At 36.0% G+C, this 21136-nt stretch overlaps 1 protein-coding gene across 2 annotated transcripts in view; it reads left to right on the forward strand.

The window, feature by feature from the left end:
• LOC131766216 (cleavage and polyadenylation specificity factor subunit 6) overlaps nt 1–21136 on the forward strand; it is an 84694-nt gene that overhangs the window by 41192 nt on the left and 22366 nt on the right. Inside the window, exon 1 of one of the 2 annotated variants that reach the window (XM_067009723.1) lies at nt 2611–3816. The exons of the other annotated variant lie outside the window; for it this stretch is intronic. The gene's annotated coding sequence lies outside the window, so the exon portion shown is untranslated. Of the gene's footprint in view, nt 1–2610; nt 3817–21136 lie in introns of those variants that run through there. 2 annotated transcript variants of the gene reach the window in all.

The following is a 21136-nucleotide window of genomic DNA, read 5'->3' on the forward strand; positions in this document are numbered from 1 at the left end:
GGAAGGCGTTCATATAGACCCAAATCAATGGACATACCATGTTCATGAATAGGAAGATTTAATGTAAATATGGCCATTCCCTCCAAATTACCATCAGTGCAAATCCAGTTAAAATTCCAAGAGGTTTGTCAGGTCTTACTGGATATGACAGTCTCGTTCTAAACTTTATGCGGAATTAAAAGCAAATGATAACCAAGAGAGGGAAGAGTTGCTCTGTCTTATACGAAGGCCTGTAATAAGATAGTGCAGACTTTGTACACGAATAAATAAGTAGGCCATGGAACAATATAGAGGGACCAGAAACCACATATATATGAAAGCTAGATTTTATGCTAAGATGGAAATGCTATGGATTATACTGCAATAGAAAAATGAGATCTACCTAATGTTATACGTAAATATCAATTCTAGGTGTATTAAATGTGGACTTAATGGGAGAGGCAAAGCTAGTCTATTAAGAAGAAGATATAGAAAATAATTTTATGACCTTGGATTAGGGAAGGATTTCTTAAGATACAAGTACAAATCATAAAAGAGAAAGATTGATAAATGTGAATAAATTAAGAACTTCTGTTCATTAAAAGACACCACAGAGTGAAAAGAGAAGCCCCAAACTGGGCAAAGACACTTGGAACACATAAAACTGACAAAGGATTAGTATCAAGAATATATAATAAACTACAGACCTATAAGAGAATGACAGAAACCCAGTAGAAAAATGGGCAACAGACATGAACTGATATTTCACACAAAAACAAATATTCCATAAATATATGAAGTGATACCCAACTGCGTTAGTAATCAGGAAATGCATGTTGAAATCAGAGGTACCATTTCACACCTACTAGATTGCCCCCCCCCAGAAAAAGTTTAATCAGTTCTAAATATTGGCTGGGAGATGGTGCAATGAAGAATACCGCCGGAAAGGGTGTGAATTGTTAAAACCACTTTGGAAAACAGTATAGCATTACTTTGTAAAGTAAATGTGCATGTGTACAGCAGGGAAACTTGTATCTTTGTACTTGGAGGCATTTACAAGAATGTATATAGCAACATTATTTCCAATAGCAAAAAAACTGGAAATGGCTCAGATGCCCACCAACAATAGAGTAGATAAATAGCAGGGCATCCATAACAATGAAATACTACATAGACTGGAAAGACAAGAACTCTAGCTGCACACAACACCATAAGTGAGTCTTAAAATTATATTGACTGGAAGAAGCAAGTCACAGAATTCACACAGTATTATTTTATTTATATAAAGTTCCAAGACAGGCAAAGTTTTGAGTGTGTATTAGAGATTCCTATGTAAGGAAAACAATAGAAAAGTTCAAGAAAGTCACGAACAACATTTAGCATAATAGTTCCGGAGGCAGGGAGGTAGAGGAATACAGTCAAGGGAGCATGCCACAGGAGGCTCCTAAGGTGGCATAATGTATTTGTTAATCGGAATGGTTGGTACTCATGTGTTTTTACTCTTTGAGCTGTAAATATACATTTTAGATATATTTAATACACAATAAAATTGCAGTGATAGAAATAGCCTTTTGTTGTGTAAGTGCAACTGAATTCTAGATCAAGCTATCATCATACCTAGATAATGCTACTAACGAGTACTTAAGATAATACTTAAGGTATTTTTCCAAAAACATTACAAATGCTACTCTAAAACAGTTGATTTCCTATTTATATCTGAAGATTTATTTGAGTACGAGTTGACTTGAAGTGGGAGATAGCACAATCCATTGAGGGCATGGCGATAGCAGATAATGTTATAACCAGCCTCCTGCTCTGTTGTCAACATGAAAGATGTGTAGTTTGGAAAAACTACCATTGCTTTGATGTGTTTTATTTCAAAATTTTAAATAACATCAATGTAAAGCATAAGGTTTATATTAGAAGTGAGCTTATGACACTATTTGCTCTCAGAACAGCCTTAAAATTAGTCTTAACACCGTTCTGGTTAAAGGAAGCCACGTGCCTGGTCACCAGTGTCCCAGCGTACTAGAGTGAGTGTTGGGAGAAGAGCAATTGCCAACAATGGTCTGTAACAAGATAAACATTCTGAAACTTTGAGTTGCGTGTCAGGCTGCACACAAGTATATTTTGTGTATTCATTGTCTTAGATGGGATGCAGTGGTCAGTACAATCAGTGTACTTGGATGTAGACTGAACAGTCGTCCTCCCTCATCGAGCAGACTGTTCTGGAGTTCTACGCCTTCTAGAGCCACTCTGGGTGAGCCTTTGCTTTTAGACAGTAGTATACATGTGCCAAACCATCTCTGTCCTCCTTACGGTGATGTGGTGCCTCCTTTTTTTCAAAAACTGTTTTGAAAAACAGCTGCTTGTGCTAACGGCTCCCAAAGCTTGGAATGATGACCTCAGTTGGAGTCTGCTTCTTGAAGAAATTAGCTAAAATGGAGATTACCAGAACGAGTCTTCTTGGGACAGAATGGGGCCTAGTATAGTGTTGGAAGCAACTACCACTAGGTGGCAGGCCAGATGGGTTAGGGAAGCTATCGATATTATGTGGGTGGCAGTGAAGAGTGTCTTCCAATACTTGAAAGGCCTTAATTACCAATGGGTTCTGTGTATTCATTCTTTCAGGAATTACTGAGTTGCTTACTAGATGCCAGGCACTGTTCTAAGGGCCAGATTGGAAAAAAAAATTCCTTCATCTCAAGATTAGTGAAGAAATGAAAAGGTAATTTTTCCCTGAAGCAGTGGATATATTTTCATCAATTTGGGGGGCTCCCAATCTTCTATGACTGAGTTCTTTTTGGATATTACGGAGCTAACTTGGCTGAAGAAGATATAGCTCATGAACTTCACTTTTTGAGTGCTTTTATGTGCATGCTTTTAAGAGTTAACCCCAAAAGAGGTGGTGCTGCAGTATTCAGGATGTCTTGGAAGAGGGGTTTATGTGAAGTCATATATGGTGTCCAAATCAGGACACTGTATAGTTAGTATCTCTCTCCAGGTAGGAGAGATTCATTCATTAAACAAATGTGCTGACCACAGATCTAGGAGCTAGAAATGCAGCACTGAGTGGAATAGACAACATCCCTCTTTTCTTGGAGCTTATTTTTAATGAGGAAAGATAGACAACAGTCAAATATACCAATTGGTGTTAAAAAGTTATTAAGTGAAATAAGGCAGGATATTTTTATACAGGTTCATCAGGGAAGGACCTTTTTTATAAGGTGCAGTTTGAACAGAAATCCAAAGATAGTGAGGGAGTCAGCTATGTAGATATCAAGGAGAAGACCATTCTAGCAGAGGGAATGGTAAGTGGAGATGCCCTAAAGGGTAAGTGAAGCAGCAAAGGATGGTACGATGAGGGAAGAGGAGAATGGTCAGAAATGGGTTTAGGGAAGTGTTTGGGGGCGTGATTGTGTGGGGCTTTATGGGGAATGGTAAAGATTTTAGCTTTTACTCATGGTGTGACAGGAAACTTGGAAAGATATGAGTAGAGGAGTGATATAATCCTAAGTTTTATCACAGGTTGCTATCTGAAGGAAGAGGCTGTTAGGGAGTAGTTGGACCAATTGGAATGATTTTGCATAAGTATAGGTTTGAAATTAAAGTGGTTTTTTTTAAAGATTTTTCTTTTTTTTGATGTGGACCATTTTTTTAAAGTCTTTATTGAGTTTGTTACAATATTGCTTCTGTTTTATGTTTTGATTTTTTGGCTGCGAGGCATGTGGGAATCTTAGCTCCCCGACCAGGGATCAGACCTGCACCCCCTGCAATGGAAGGCGAAGTCTTAACCACTGGACCACCGGGGAAGTCCCTAAAGTGGTTTTGATTAAGGTAATAGCAGTGGAGAAGCAGTGAGACTGAGTATATTTTAAAGGTAAAGCCAACTACATTTGGTGATGGACAAAAGGTGAATGTGAGAGAAAAATCAAGGCTATCTCTATAATTTTTGACCTAAGAAATAAAAAAATGGAGTTATCTTCCACTGAGATAAAGAAACTGGAGGGTGGGGTAGAAACATTTTCTGGTGGGAGCAGGAATAAAAAGTTTCATGTTGGGTATGTTGAGTTTGAGAGAACGATTAGACTACCAAGTGGAGATATCAAGTAGTCATTTGGATGTACATATCTGGAATTCAGGGACAATTTCATGGCTAAAGATATGATTGTGCAAGGTATCAGTGTCTGAATACTATTTAAAGCAGTGGGACCAGGTGGGGTCACTGAGAGAATGATGATAGATAAGGAAAAAAATGTCAGCAGCCTGAACCATAGAGGACTCCTATGCCTAGAAATAGGGAAAACAGAATGATGCAACCAAATAGACAGAGGTGGCAGCCCTTGAGTGAGAGAACCAAGGAAGAGGGGGAGAGAGGAGAGAGGTGGGGGTGGGGAGACAGGGAGGGAGAGTGGGAGAAAGAGAGGAAGGAAGGAAGAAAGGAGGGAGGGAGAGAGGAAGAGAAAAGGAGGGTGTCTCAGAAGACAAGTTTCACAAAAGAGGGAGTGAGGTGTGTCACGTACTACTGAGGGTTTTGATAAAATGAAGACTGAATTGACCTTTTGATTTGGTATCTGGAATTCATTGGTGACTTTGAGTGGAGTGATTTTAATGGAGTGGTGAGGATAAAATGATGATTGGAGTGAATTCAGGAGGGAATGGGAGAAGAAAAAGGAGATCGTTTTTTAAAAATATTGTTGTAAAGAGCAAAGAAATGGGAAAGTAGCTGGAAGGAGATGTTATTATTAATCCGTGGATATCTGGGGTCTCACACAAAACGAGTGTCATGATGAATATTCAGGAATGTCCAAGTCACATTTGAAAGGCCATCTTCCACTTGTTGCCTTATATAAAGTTGAAGCTCCCAGGGAGCACACATTTTTACAAAATACCCACCCTCCAGTAAGCTACTAACTGGTCAGGGAAAAGTGAGAGTATATAAAAGTCTGGAACAGTGACCTCATTAAGGCCTCCACAGTCCTAACAATGGAGCTTCCCATTTTTTCTAACAATGCAAGTACTTGACAAGGACACAAACTCACAGTAGTAACTCAATAGCTTTACATATTGCAGTCACACTTATACTGTGGAGAAGTTCATTTGCCTCCATGTACGAATATACTCATTATATACATTTATTTATTTATTCAGGATAATTTGTGAGTTAGCATATGGAATTAGGACCCAGTCCTTTTTTGGGAAATCATGTAAGCAATTCTAGTAACAGAATTCTTTTGTAAAAGTAGAGAATAATAGTGGGCAGTGAACTTGATGACAGTTTAGATACAAAGTTCTTCTACCTTCTAGAAACCAGCCAGAGCAACAAGGGGGCAGGGGAGACACCCTCTGTATTTGTTTCCTAGCGCTGCTGTAACAATGCACCACGAAAACAATAAATGTATTGACTCACAGTTTTGAGGCTTAGACTTTGGAAATTTAGATGTAGGTAGGGCCATGTTCCCTCTGAAAACTGTATTCAGTCCTTGTCTCCTCCTAAAACTATAAAACTCCTAGATGAAAACATAGGAGAAAAACTTGATGACATTGGATTTGGCCATGATTTCTTGGATATGACACCAAAAGCACAGGCAACAAAAGTAAACAGATTAGTGGGATCACATCAAACCTAAAAACTTCTACACGTTAAAGAAAATAAACAACAGAGTGAAAAGGTAACTATGGAATGGGAGAAAATTGTAAATCATATTTCTGATAAAGGGTTAATATTTAGGATATACAAAGAACTCTTAACAGCTCAACAACAAAACAACCCAATTAAAGAATGGGCAAAGGACCTGAATAGACATTTCTTCAAAGAATGGCCAACAAGCATATGAAAAGATGCTCAACATCAGTAATCACTAGAGAAATTCAAATTAAGCCAACAATGAGATACCACCTCATACCCACTAAGATGGCCACTTTCAAAAAAACACCCCAAAACAAAAAATAAAATAAGTGTTGGTGAGGATGTGGAGAAATTGGAATCCTTGTGTACCTTCGGTAGGAATGCAAAATGGTGCACCCACTGTGGAAATCAGCATGAAAGTTCTTTAAAAAACTGAAAATAGAACTACCATGTGATCTGGCAATCCCTCTTCTAAGTATATATCCAAAAATATTGAAAGGCAGGATTTTGAAGAAATATTCACACACCCATGTTCATTGCGGCATTATTCACAATATCCAAGAGTGGAAGCAGCCCAAATGTCCATCAACAGATGAATGAAGTATGTTTCATTCATATAATGGAATATTATCCAGTCTTAAAAAAAGAAGGAAATCCTGTCACATGCTACAACATGGATGAACCTTAAGGACATTATGCTGAATTAAATAAGCCAGTCACAAAAGGACAAACACTGTATTATTCCACTATCATGAAACATCTAGTTTAGTCCCCAGTCAAAATTATGATTCCAAATTTCCTATTAAAATCATGGAAACAAATTTGAACGGTGGCTGTCAAGGGCTTGGGGGAGAGAAAAATGGAGAGTTGTTTTTTGGTGGATATAGAGTTTTACTTTTTCATGAAAAAGTTGTAGAGATTTATTACACAACAATGAATGTTGTGAATACAGTTAACTCTGCTTAACTGTACACTTAAAAATGGTTAAGAGGTTAAATTATATATTATGTATTTTACCACCATTTTTTAAATGGCAAAAAAGTGATAATAAAAGATTTTACCATATTGTAAAAATAAGCTTGAGCGTATACAGATATAAACAAATAAATTGAAGTTATGGGTGAATTGATAAGGAATGGGATATTTGCACAGTTTCAAATATCTCCACACAAAGTACTTACTAATTATAAAGGGGAAAACATTAATTTTACAGCGGAGGTACCTTGTAGACACACCTTAATTGAAGTGATCAAAGTGATTATCATCAGTAATGGGACAAATGGAAACCATGTGCTATCTAATAGGATGCATTGAAAAGAACACAGCCTAGTATCTGCAATATTCCTGCCAAAGATACACAGTCTGAATCTAGTCATGAGGAAAAATCAGACAAACCGAAATTGAGGGACATTTCTACAAAGTAAATTTCTATGATTTCAATATTGTCAAGGTCATAAAAGTCAAGAAAATACTGTAAGGAACTGTTCTATCCTAAAAGGACCATAGAGACATGACAAAGCCAGTGTGTGATGGTAAACTGGATTCTTTTGCTCTAAAACACATTATTGGGATAATTATCAACACTTGAATAGGGTCTGAGTTGGTAGTAAAGTATAAGTGTTAATTCTCTGATTTTGATTGTGGTTATGTAGGAGAATGTCCTTGGTTGTAAGAATACAGCTAACATAATGGGTATCAGTTTAGCAATTTATTCTCAAATGATTCAGGGAAAACAGTTCTTTATAATATTCTCTCAACTTTCCTATAATCTTATGATTGTTTAAAAATTTTAATGGTTTATTTGAGCTTTATCAGCTTTTAGGAAAAAACATGTTGCACCTTCTTTATTGTGAGTTTTTTCTCCAAATCTTTGAAAATTTGTTTTAGAGTCCTTTGTATGTTTTTGAACCCGTGTTGCAAAGTTTGAACAGCTTTATTATGGGCAGATCTTCTAAGTTGACCTGTATGTTTAAAAATACTTCATCTGCCAGATGAACCTGAAAAGAACACAAATAATAGTTGCAAAATATTGAATCCAAGTCAACACAGCCTGGTAGTGAGGAAGCGACATTTTCTCCAATGAATTTAAAGAAACTAGACAGAGCACATATTGTGTACTTGTTCATGTTTTAAAAGAATGCTTTGTTCACATCTTTCATTACAGCTTTGTTATCATACAGCTGACCAGAAATGTCATTCACAAACAAATTCAGATCATCCAAAACTTGCTTCACTTTCTTGAATAAAGTCATAGCTAGTTTATAGTTGACAAGAAAGTTTAAAATCATTCATAAGGTTTTCTATAATAACCATATTATACAAAAATCAAAAATTGGTCAGGGCTTCCATATCTGAAATGAAATCTCCAATAATGGACTATTACTTGCTGTTTGATTTATTTACCAGCTAATCTTATACATATTTTCCCATTTTAAAATTAATTTTTAATAAAGTGTTTTGGATAAATGTTAAATGAGCCTTTCTCATTTTAGTATTTTCCAAAATGCTCATGGATTAAAAGCAGCAATTATTTTGATGATTCCTCTGAAATATTTGTTATTTAAGAATGCCACTGTTCATTCTGACCTCTGAAAAGAAATTCTCTTTTGCTTTAAAATTTTAAGATCCACAACTATTAGCACTTCAGAATATAACACTTAACGTTCTTTCTTGTCTGCGTTTAAGACTGGTCTAGTGCATTTTTATTTGATTTATGTGAAAGAAGAAGAAAACTTAAGACATGAAAACAAATGTAATGTGGTATACTGTGTTGGGTCGTGGCACAGAAAAAGGACATTAGTGGAAAAACTAGAGGGATCTAAATAAAGCCTAGAATTTAGTTAATAGTAATCTACTAATGTCAACATCTTAACGTAACTCTAGTTTATTTGTCAAATCTTAGAAATTAACATTGGGGAAACTCAGTGACAGAATTGTCTGTACTACCTTTGCAACTTTTCTGTAAATATAAAAAATGTTTTAAAGGCACAAAGGCAATGTAGTGGAGAAAGGATAGCCTTTTAACAAGTGGTGCTGGGACAATTAGACATCCATATGCAAAAAAATGAACTTGAATCCATACCTCACACTACATACGGAAAATAACTCGAGGTGGATTGTAGACCTAAATGAAAAACCTATAGAACTTCTAGAAGAAAAATAAGAGAAAATCTTGTGACCTGTATATTAGGCAAAGATTTCTTAGATACAACACCAAAAGCACAATCAAAAAAGAACAAATAAATAAATTGAACTTCAACATAATTTATAAAACTTGTGCTTTTAAAAAGACACTGCTAAGATTATGAAAAGACTGGGAGAAAATCTTTGTAAGCACATACTTGATGATGGAACAAGAGGAATCTTTTGGAGGTGAAGAATATGATCATTCTCTTGACTGTGGTGATGGCCTCACGGGTATATGCATATATAAAAACTTATCAAATTGTATACTTTTAAAATGTGCAGTTTATTGTATGTTACATATACCTCAATAAAGAAGAGCTTTTTCTTTTCTTAAAGAAAAGGAACCAAGGAGAAATTCAGATAAAAACTAATAGAATATGAAACAAAAATTATTTTTTAAATGAGCATATAAACGAATAAAAATTATCCTGACATTGAGTAGCAAATTTTAACAAATATTTTCAGATCATACAAAAGCAGTAATTCATAAGAGAAAATTTTAATAAAAGTAGTAGACTTATGGATTGTCTGATAATACAATTAAAGAAGAGTGAATTATAAGAACACAATAGGAAATTTTAAAATTTCTTGCTGATTTGACACAAAATAGTGACATCTACAAAGATAACACAAAATTCATGTCACTATGACAAGGATATTGATGAAAAACTGGTTGAGTATTTAAAATTAGTCATTGCACAAGAAAATTTTGAAATGCCCTGAAATCTGACAGCTCATTTATGAAAAAAAACTTCATAGAAGTTGTGTCAAATTTGATCGCCACCCTAAACATTTACTTGAAAATATCTTTACTTTATGATGCTGGAACTTTTTAAAATATCTTCAATAGCAAAAAATAAATTTTGATCAGCCACTTTAAAACAAAGACTGAATTCTCTTTCCATTACCCATAGGATATGTTACAAAATCGCTGTCATATAAAGAGGTAGTCACATAATATACACTCTGAAATTCTAAGGAAGGAAGTATTATGAAAATTGTCAGCCAACATGTACCTATCCTCAAGTCTTACCTATTCAAAAGTAAAGTGAAATGCATCAATCATGTTTGCATAAGCCTTAAGCATTTTGAGTGGCTTTCTCTCCCACTTTAATTGTGAAATAATTCACTAGGACAACATTTTTCATTGCCTCATTTATTATACAACTGTTCCTTTTAATGAGGATGCAGTGTTTACCAGAAGCTGAAACAACCACCCTTATCCCCCTTTTATATAGTGAAAATAACCACTTGGTTGTATGATTCCTTCCTTTGAGGGCCAGTCAGTTAGGACAGGTTAGGTTATGCTACAGTAACAACAACAACAACAAAATCCTGAAATCTCAGTGGCTTAAAAACAAAGATTTTTTTTCCTTATTCATATTACGTATCCATGCTGGATCACTCATCCTCATTCAGGAACTCAAGTTGAATGAACACTCCATCTTTATCATCTACAAAAATTTACAATGGTGGCAAGTCAAAGGGAGTGTGGTGGTGTCACACTGGTAATTAAATGTCACTCTCATGTTTCATTACAGTAAGTTACATGGTATATTAGTTTCCTATTGCTGCCGTAACAAGTTACCACAAATTTACCCACCCCAGCCTAGAACAACACACTTTTATTATCTCCAGTTCTAGAGGTCAGAAGTCCAAGATGGGTCTCACTTAGCTAAAATCAAGGTGTCAATAGGGCTGCATCTCTTCTGGAAGTTCCAGGGGAGAGTTTGCTTTTGGTTTGTTGTTGTTGTTGTTTTTCCTTTTCCAGCTTCCACAGGCTCCACCTTATTCCTTGGCTCATGGTCCCTTTTTATCTTCAAAGGCAGTAATGGCCAGTTGAGTCTTTCTGACGTTGCATCACTCTGACACTGAGTCTTTTGCCTCCCTCTTCCATATTTAAGGACCCTTTAACTTACATTAGGCCCATCCAGATCATCCACAATAATCTCATTTTAAGATCATCTTATTAGCAACTTGAATTCCCTGTGCAACCTTAATTCTCCCTCACCATGTATCATAACATATTTACACGTTCTGGGAATTAAGACACGGGACATCTTTGGGGACCCATCATTCTGCCTACCTATGTCTAAATTCAAGGTCCATCCATCCACCTTCTTATTGCAGTGCCAGATGAGTTGGCATAGTGGATAATAAGATAATATTCCTGGAAGTCATTTCTACATCAGGTCAACTAGCAATAATTTTGCTGTATGTGAAAGTGACTGCCATCCACATAACCCAAACTAAAAGTGTCTCTTTAGTCTACTTTCCCTTAACCATTTCCCCAAAATGTTTACAGCCAGATTCCCTCTTTTCCCTTCCCCACACATCACACAAAAGGAGAAGTAAAGGAGGGGAATTTGGAGTGGAAAGAAACAGCAAGGTTAGCTGTTGAAGTTAACACATCTCATTTTTGGAATTTTTACAAACACATATGACCACGTAAATATGTTATTGGGGTCCCTCTTGGGGCCTTATGAAGAGCCCTTGCAAGTGAGGGGGCCCCAGAACTTAAGCTTCATTAGCTTCATGGTAAATCTGCCTAATAATATAGCACAAGGTATAAATTCAAAAAGTACAAAAAGATAATGTGTAAGGTGAAGTTTCCTCCAAACATGTCCTTCAGCCACCAGTTCTCCTCCTTGGAGACAATAAATATAGTCTGTCTCCTATGTCCTTCCTGAAATATTATGCATAGATAAGCATTTTGTGCTGAAATATTTGGTAACCTCCCTCCCCCTTTTCTGACACAATTAGCCTGTTATATACAATGTTCTGTACCCTGCTTTTTCTCTTAGACACCTTTATTGAGATATAGTTCACATACCATACAATTAACCCATTTAAAGTGTACAATGGTTTTTAATATATTCACAGAAATGTATATCATCACCAACGTTGATTTCAGAACATTTTCATGACCTCAAAAAGAAACCAGGTACTCTTGAGCTATCACCCACCTGACCCTTAACCCCAGCATAAGGCAACCACTAATCTACCTTCTGTCTCTATTTTCCTGGTCTGGGCATTTTGTATGAATGGAATCACATAATATGTGGTCCTTTGTGACTGGCTTCTTTCACTTAGCATAATTTTTCAAAGTTCGTCCTGTATCAGTACTTGTACTAATCAGCATATGTATCGGAATTTAGTAATTTGTGTCTTCTCTCTCTTATTTGGTTAGCCTAGTAGAGGTTTATCAATTTAATCATTTTTTCAAAGAACTAGATTTTGGCTTTGTTGATTTTCTCTATTTTCCTGTTTTCAATTTCATTGATTTCTGCTCTAATTTGTATTATTTTCCTCTGCTTTAGGCTTGAATTGTTCTTTTTCTAGTTTCCTAAGGTGGAAGCTTAGGGTCTTTTATTTTACATCTTCTTCTCTACCAATATATGTATTTAATGCTATAAATTCCTCTGTAAGCACTGTTTTCACTGCATCCCATATACTTTGATAAGCTGTATTTTTATTTTCATTTAGTTTAAACAATTTTTTCATTTCTCTTGAGACTTCTTCTTTGACCCAAGTATTATTTAGAAGTGTGATGCTTCAACTTTATTTTTTTATTTTTATTTTTTTTTGCTGTACGCGGGCCTCTCACTGTTGTGGCCTCTCCCGTTGCGGAGCACAGTCTCCGGACACGCAGGCTGAGCGGCCATGGCTCACGGGCCCAGCTGCTCCGCGGCATGTGGGATCCTCCCGGACAGGGGCACGAACCCGCGTCCCCTGCACGGGCAGGCAGACCCTCAACCACTGCGCCACCAGGGAAGCCCTCAACTTTATTTTTGAAAGATATTTTTCTGTGTATAGAATACTAGGTTGACAGTTTTTGCTTTTCAGTACTTTAAAGATGTTACTCCAATGACTTCATTGTATTATATCTGACAAGAATTCTGATGTCACCCTTTGTTTCTCCATATGTAACAAGTCTTTGTTCTTTGGCTCCTTAAAAAAAAAAAAAACAGCTCTATTGAGATAAAAGTATTTTCATCACTCATTAATAGTCACTTCTCATTTCTTCCCAATGCTGTTAGCACTAGGCAGTCACTAATCTACTTTCTGTCTCTATAGGATTGCCTGTCTGGACAACTCTGTACAACATACAAATAGAAACATATAATGTGTGGTCTTCTATGATTGCCATTTTTCACTTAGCATAATGTTATCAAAATTCATCACATTAAAAAAAATTCATCACATTGTAGCATATATCAGTACTTCATTTCTTTTCATGGCCAAGTAATATTCCATTATATGCATTCTGTTAAATATATGTACCTGGGCTTCCCTGGTGGCGCAGTGGTTGAGAATCCGCCTGCCGATGCAGGGGACACGGGTTCGTGCCCCGGTCTGGGAAGATCCCACATGCCGCGGAGCGGCTGGGCCCGTGAGCCATGGCCGCTGAGCCTGAGCGTCCGGAGCCTGTGCTCCACAACAGGAGAGGCCACAACAGTGAGGCCCACATACCACAAAAAAAAAAAAAAAAAAAAAAAATATATGTACCACATTTTATTTATCTGTTTATCAGTTGATGGGCATTTAAGTTGTTTCCATTTTTTGGCTGTTATGAATAATGCTGCTATGAACATTGTTTACAAGTTTTACATGAACATGTGTTTTTCACTTCTTTTGGAATGAAACCTAGAAGTTGAATTTCTGGGTCATAAGGTAACTCTGTGTTTAACATTTTAAGAAACTGCTAGGCTATTTTCCAAAATGATTGCCCCATTTTACATTCCTGCCAGGAGTGTATGAGAGTTCCAATTTCTTCACATCCTAACCAATGCTGGTTATTATCTGTCTTTTTGAATCTAGCCCTCCTAACCAGTACCACACTGTCTTGATTACCATTGTTTCGTAGTAAGTTCTGAAACTGGGGAGAGTGAGTCCTCCTACTTTGTTCTTCTTTTTCAAGTTTGTTTTGTCTATTCTGGGTTCCTTGAATTCTGTACGAATTTTAGAATCAGCTTGTCAGTTCTGCAAGGAAGTTACTGGAATTCTGATAGGTAGATCAGTTTGGAGATTTTCGGTGGGGAGGGGATGTACCACTGTTTTTTTGTTTTTTTTAACATCTTTGTTGGAGTATAATTGCTTTACAATGGTGTATTAGTTTCTGCTTTATAACAAAGTGAATCAGCTATACATATATCCCCATATCTCCTCCCTCTTGCATCTCCCTCCCACCCTCCCTATCCCACCCCTCTAGGTGGTCACAAAGCACCAAGTTGATCTCCCTGTGCTATGTGGCTGCTTCCCACTAGCTATCTGTTTTACATCTGGTAGTATATATAAGTCCATGCCACTCTCTCACTTCATCCCAATTTACCCTTCCCCTGCCCCGTGTCCTCAAGTCCATTCTCTACGTCTGTGTCTTTATTCCTGTCCTGCCCCTAGGCTCTTCAGAACCTTTTTTTTTTTTTTTAGGTTCCATATATATGTGTTAGCATATGGTATTTGTTTTTCTCTTTCTGACTAACTTCACTCTGTGTGACAGACTCTAGGTCCATCCACCTCACTACAAACCACTCAATTTCATCTCTTTTTATGGCTGAGTAATATTCCATTGTATATATGTGCCACATCTTTATCCATTCATCTGTCGATGGACACTTAGGTTGCTTCCATGTCCTGACTATTGTACAGTTTGGAGAATATTGCTGTCCTAACAATGGTAAGTCTTCTGGTCCATGAACTTGTGGTATTTTACCAGTTATTTAGATCTTCTTTAACTTCTTTCAACAATGGTTTGTTGTTTTCAGTGTATACGTTTTGCACTTTTTTTTTTTTGCTGAAGTTATTCCTAAGTATCTTATTCTTTTTTATGCTTTTGTAAAAGGAATTATTTTCTTAATTTCATCTTTGGATTGTTCGTTGGAAGTGTATAGAAATGAAGTTGATTTTGTATATTGATCTTGTATCCTGCCACCTTGTTGAACTTGTTTATTAGTTCTAATAGGTTTTTTTAAAAAATGGATTCCTTAGGATATTCTATTGGGTTTGCCAAAAAGTTTGTTCAGGTTTTTCAGTAAGCTATAACAGAAAAAACCCGAACAAACTTTTTGGCCAACCCAATATATACAAGATCATGTCATCTGTGAATAGAGGTAGTTTTACTTCTTCCTGTCTAATCTGGATGCCTTTTATTTCTTTCTCATAAGTAATTGTATAGTATAATGTTGAAGAGAAGTGGTGAGAGTGGTCTTCTTTGTTTTGTTCCTGATCTTAGGGGGAAAGTATCCAGTCTTTCATCATTAAGTATAATGTTATCTGTGGTTTTTTTATAGATGTCCTTTATCAGATTGAATATGTTCCCTTCTATGCCTAGTTTGTTGAGTAGTTTCATCATGAAAGGGTGTGGGATTTTTTTAGTGATTTTTTTTCCTGTGTACTGAGATGATCATGTGATTTTTGTTTTTTATCCTGTTGATGTGATGTGTTACACTGACTTTCAGATGTTAAATCAACTAGTATTCCTGGTATAAAATCCATTAGGTCATGGTGTATAATTCTTTTTATGTGTTGCTGCATTCAGTTTGCTAGTATTTTGTCGAGGATTTTTACATCCATATTCATAAGAAATATTGGTCTGTAGTTTTCTTTTCTTGTGATGTCTTTCTCTAGTTTTGGTATCAGGGTAATATTTGCCTCATAAAATGGGTCAGGTACTGTTTCTTCCTCTTCTATTTTTTGGTAGAGTTTGGGAAGAATTGGTATTGATTGTCTTATCCATTCACATTTAATGTTATTATTGATATGGTTGGATTTACATCTGCCAGTTTACTTTTTGTTTTTTATGTCTCATGTCTTTCTTGTACCACTATTTGTCCTTTACTGCATTTTTTTGCATTAAACGAATTTTTCTAATACAGCATTTTAATGTGTTTAATGATTTTTCACTATTTTTAGGGGTTTTGTTTGGTAGTTGCTCTAGTTTTTACCATCTTTATCTTAAGTTATCAAAATAAGCTTCAGATTTATACCACCAAAAAATAAAACTATTCCTCTTGGTCTCTTTATTAGGATCTATTTTGATTTGTAGACAGGGGAATTCACTTTCTTTTCAAAAACAATTCTATATTGTATATAATTTTGCAACATCTATGTTCTTTTTACAGTCGTAAAACAAAATAAAAATAAAATAAATAAAACAAAAATTAAAACAATGTTGAGGTTCAAGCAACCTGCAACAGATACAAGAAAAAATTTAAAGATAAAGGGTACACTTTCATGCCCAGCTTATTTTCTCTTTCCTAAAATGACAAAATGTCCAGATCATTTATGGACACCCAGCAGTTACACATTTCTCACTGGCCTCTTTTGTCCATACCAGCTTCTAAGTGTCAAAATAATTCTGTTGAAAGGTTTTCAATAAAAGGTAAGAGAAGAAAGGAGGTTTTAGATTCAGTAAAGTTGAACAAATATGAAAGTCTTTTCGGTGTATCTGACAAAATTATTTATCATAAATTATATTTTTCAAATGTTCATAGCAGCTTTAAAAACTTCTTTATTTTGAAATAATTATAAATTCATAGAAGTTTGCAAAGAAATGTACAGAAGAATCCTGTGCACTCTCCTTCCAGCCACCTCCAATGTTAACATTTTGCACTATAGAACAGCATCAAAGTCAGAAAACTGACATTGATACAATCTAGAGAGCTTATTTAAATTTCATCAGTTATACATATATGTATTTGTGAGTATGTTATGTGTGGCCTTATGCTGTTTTATCACATGTGGAGCCTTAGATAATTACTGCCACAATCAAGATATTCAGCTGTACCCATTACCACAAGACTCCTTTCTTTCACTACTTTATAGCCATACCCATCTCCTTCCTCCCATCCCTAACCCTTGGTAACTGCTATTCTATTCTCCATCTCTTTTATTATGTTATTTCATGAATGTTAGATAAGTGGAATCTTCCAGTATGTATCCTTTCGACATTGGCTTTTTTCATTTAGTATAATTTCCTTGAGGTTCCTCCAAGATGTTGTGTGTATCAGCAGTTTGTTCCTTTTTTTTTTTTAATCACTGAATAGTATTCCATGGTGTGGACACAACAGATTGTTTAACCATTCACCCATTCAAGGGAATTTGGATAGTTTACAGTTTTTGGCTATTAAGAATAAAGTTGCTTTGAACATTCATATACAAGTTCTTATGTGGAAAGAAGACATTTCTCTGGAATAAATACCCAAGAGTGGGTTGCTGGTTTGTATAATAGGTCCATTTTTCATTCTGACAGGGATTGCCAGGCTACTTTCTAGAGGGGCTGTAATATTTTACATTACCACGAGCAATGTATGAGTTATCCAGTTTCTCTGCATCCTTGCCAGCTTTTGGTGCTCTTGCTATTTTTAATTTTTTCATTCTCATGTGTATAATGATATCTTATTGTAGTTTTAATTTGTATTTCTCTAATGGATAATAATGTTAAAAATATTTTCATTTGTTTATTTGCCACCTGTGTATCCTTTTTGGAGAAATGTCTGTAAATGTCTTTTCTGTGTCAATGCTCAGTTTTCTAATTAGATTATTATTTTTTTAATGTTGAAATTTGAAGGTCCTTTATGTATTCTAGATAAAGGGATTTTGTCTGATAAGTGATTTGCAAATTTTTCCCCTGGCCTCTAATTTGTCCTTTCATCCTTTGAATAGGGTCTTCTGAAGAGCAAAAGTTTATTTTGATGAGGTCCAATTTATCTGTTTTTCCTCTTATGAATTATGCATTTGGTGTCAAGTCTAAGAATTCCTTACCTTGTTCTAGGTCTCAAGATTTTCTCCTATGTTCTTTTGTGTAAGTTTTATAGTTTTACATTTAAGTTCAAATTTTGTTTTGAGCATAATTTTGCATAAAGTGTGAGGTTTAGGTCAAGGTTCTTTTTTTTTTCTTTTTGCCAATGGATATTCAATTATTCCAGCACCATTTATTGAAAAAACTATCCCTCCTCCATTAAGTTGCTTTTGCTCTTTTGTCAAAAATTAACTGGGCATATTTCTATAAGTCTATTTCTGGGCTTTCTGTTCTGTTCCATTGACCTATGTGTCTATCTTTCCTTCCACATCATACTTTCTTGATTACTATGATCAGTTTTTAATAGCTGTCTTTCCAGGTGGTATCTCTTTATTGTTTATTTTTCCTCAAAAATTTCTAAAATTAACTAATAAATAGATGCCATGAAGGTAATGTATTTTCTCTGTTTTCTCTCATTCTTATTCTAGTATCAACCATGCTCTTATATTGTATCAGCTGTGATGAAATCTTCTCATTTTATTCTTGTCTCTCTGGATTTGTGGTTTATTCAGACAGTCAGAAGAGTATTATACGTAAATGCTATGGCATGTGCTGTATTAAAATAATAAGTTGTTTTTATTGTTTAGAGAGAAAGAACTGAGAGGGGAAGAAGAGGAGCTGTCATTTCTTGATTGTCTAAAATTTGCCATAATCTTCATAGTATGATTTCAGCTAAGCTACAGAGTAAACATTAGTACTCTCATTTTATAGAGGAAGAAATTGAGCTTCATAGAATATGTATAATGAATATGAGCATGTACTTCGTAGAGTATGACTTCATGAGGATGATCCTGGTCAGGATCATAGAGACGAGTGCAGCTTTTTAATCTTTTTTTTGAAGAGAGAGCAGTTACTTGGGCAAATATGTATGAGGCACCTGGAGCCAAGTTTATGTCACTTACAGGAAATGTAGATTCTGATGGTGCTAATTCAGCCATGGATAACCTTTTCATGATAGGATGGTTGGAAAGAAAGGATATTTATCTAGTACCTGAGTTGCATGATTCTATATCCTGCAAGGTGCCCTGCCTTACTTAGTCTCCTACTTCACCATTCAGAGGTGTTTTCCCAATTAAGATCCCACTTGGCCACATTAACAGAAAAATGTGTTCTATCTTCTTTAAACACCTCTTCCTTTGAAGTTCAAAGAATCCAAGGATACTTACTCAGTCCAGAGTATCTATCCTATTTATTCTCACTTCATCCTGAAACTGGACAGCCCAGACAACTCAAGAAAATGACCTGTTCATCATAGCTGTTACCACTATTGCTAAGCCTCAGTCCTTCTCAGGGAGAGGTCAATATACAGTACTTTTCACCAGCCTGGAGACAGTTGTTGCTGAAGCATGTGGGAAGCCCTGTCAAGGAGAATAGATTTTATTCTCTGTTGCAGGATGCTGATTGCTTGGTGACCCCTGATTGACCTCTCATTGGGTTTTGTACTGGGTCTCCCTCTCTTCCAGCCCCAGAACATGGATGTCAGTCTTCCAACGAAGAAAGCTCCTTCCAAAGTACTCTTATTCCCTAGTCTTGCCCACCCCTGACCTCCAACAGTCTAGAAGGTCTTCCTCTTAGTGGAGCTCTCAGCCTTATCCAGGCAGGCTGCATTAAAATGTGGCTATGATAGAGAGAAGGCAAGGCCTGGTCACCCAGAGAGAAAAAAAAACTGAATCATCTTTCAGAAGCTGCTGAGATGAGAATGGGGTTGACAAAGACAAGAGGGACTACGAAAGAAACAAACACTCATAAGTCTGTATTAATATGCCCAAAATAATATGTATTATTTGGTTTTATCATATTAACCATGTTTTTATTCTTTGTGTTTTGTGACAGCATCTAGGGGACCTTGTTGGCTGGGGAGAGACTGCCCCTCCCAGGGCTAGCTAATTCCTAGAGATAGTAAATAATTTGCCTGAACATACCTTTCATATGCAAACCGACCAGTTGAGAGCCCATACTTCTGACTACCTCTTTTATCTAACCGTCACACATTGAGCCAATATTTCTTCTGCCCTAAATCACCCCAGGTCCAGGGACTAAACAACTAGAGACCACTCCTATAGCCCAGAGCCCACTGAAATTATTCAAACTAACATAGGCAAACATTCTCAGACATAAATCATACCAATGTTTTCTTAGGTCAATCTCCCAAGGCAATAGAAATAAAAGCAAAAATAAACAAATTGGACCTAATCAAACTTAGAAGCTTTAGCACAGCAAAGGAAACCATAAACAAAATGAAATGACAACCTACGGACTGGGAGAAAATATTTGCAAATGATGGAACAAACAAGGGCTTAATTTCCAAAATATACAAACAGCTTAGTTACAATTCAGTAACAAAAAAAGAAACAACCTGTCGAAAAATGGACAGAAGACCTAAACAGACATTTCTCCAAAGACATACAGATGGCCGATGGGCACATGAAAAGATGCTCATCATCACTATTAGAGAAATGCAAATCAGAACTACAGTGAAATACCACCTTACACCAGTCAGAATGGCCATCATTAAAAAGTCTACCAATAATAAATGCTGGAGAGGGCGTGGAGAAAAGGGAACCCTCTTGCACTCTTGGTGAGAGTGTAAATTGCAAAAAACTAAATTGCAAAAAACTAAAAATGGAGTTGCCATATGATCCAGCAATCCCACTCCTGGGGATATACCAAGACAAAACTATAATTCAAAAAGATACATGCACCCCTATGTACATAGCAGCACTATTTAAAACAGCCAAGACATGGATAGAACCTAAATGTCCATTGACAGATAAATGGATAAAGAACATGTGATATGTATATATCACACACACACACAATGGAATATTAGCCATTAAAAAGAATGAAATAATGCCATTTGCAGCAACATGGATGGATCTAGAGATTATCATACTAAGCCAAGTAAGTCGGAGAAACACAAATATATGATTCACTTATATGTGGAATCTAAAAAATGATACAAATGAACTTATCTAGGAAACAGAAACGGACTCACAGATACAGGAAACAAACTTATGGTTACCAAAGGGAAAAGGTGGGGGGGGGTAATATATTAGGAGGTTGGGATTAACATGTACACAGTACTATATATAAAACAGATAATCAACAAGGACCTACTATATAGCACAGGAAACTCAATATTCTGTAATAACCTAACTGGGAAAAAAATAGGTATATGTATAACTGAATCAATTTGCTGTACACCTGAAACTAACACATTATAAATCAACCATACTCCAATATAAAACTTAAAGTAATAATTTTTTTTTAAAGAAGGAAAAACAGCAGCAACAACAACAGCAACAAATAAATGGACACCTGAATTCCATGATTTAAAGAGGAGAGAAATTGGTAAGGAGAAACAAAGATGAGTGGAACATAATTTCAAGAAATGAGGCAATGGAAACTTCATTCACCAAGAATTACTTTTTTTTTTTTTTTGGGTGCACCATGCGTCTTGCAGGATCGTAGTTCCCCAACCAGGGATCAAACCTGGCCTCCGCCCCCGGCAGTGGAAGTGCAGAGTCCTAACCGCTGGTCCG

The sequence above is a fragment of the Kogia breviceps genome, chromosome 12 (genome assembly GCF_026419965.1).
Source record: "Kogia breviceps isolate mKogBre1 chromosome 12, mKogBre1 haplotype 1, whole genome shotgun sequence".
In the NCBI taxonomy this organism is placed as follows: domain Eukaryota; kingdom Metazoa; phylum Chordata; class Mammalia; order Artiodactyla; family Physeteridae; genus Kogia; species Kogia breviceps.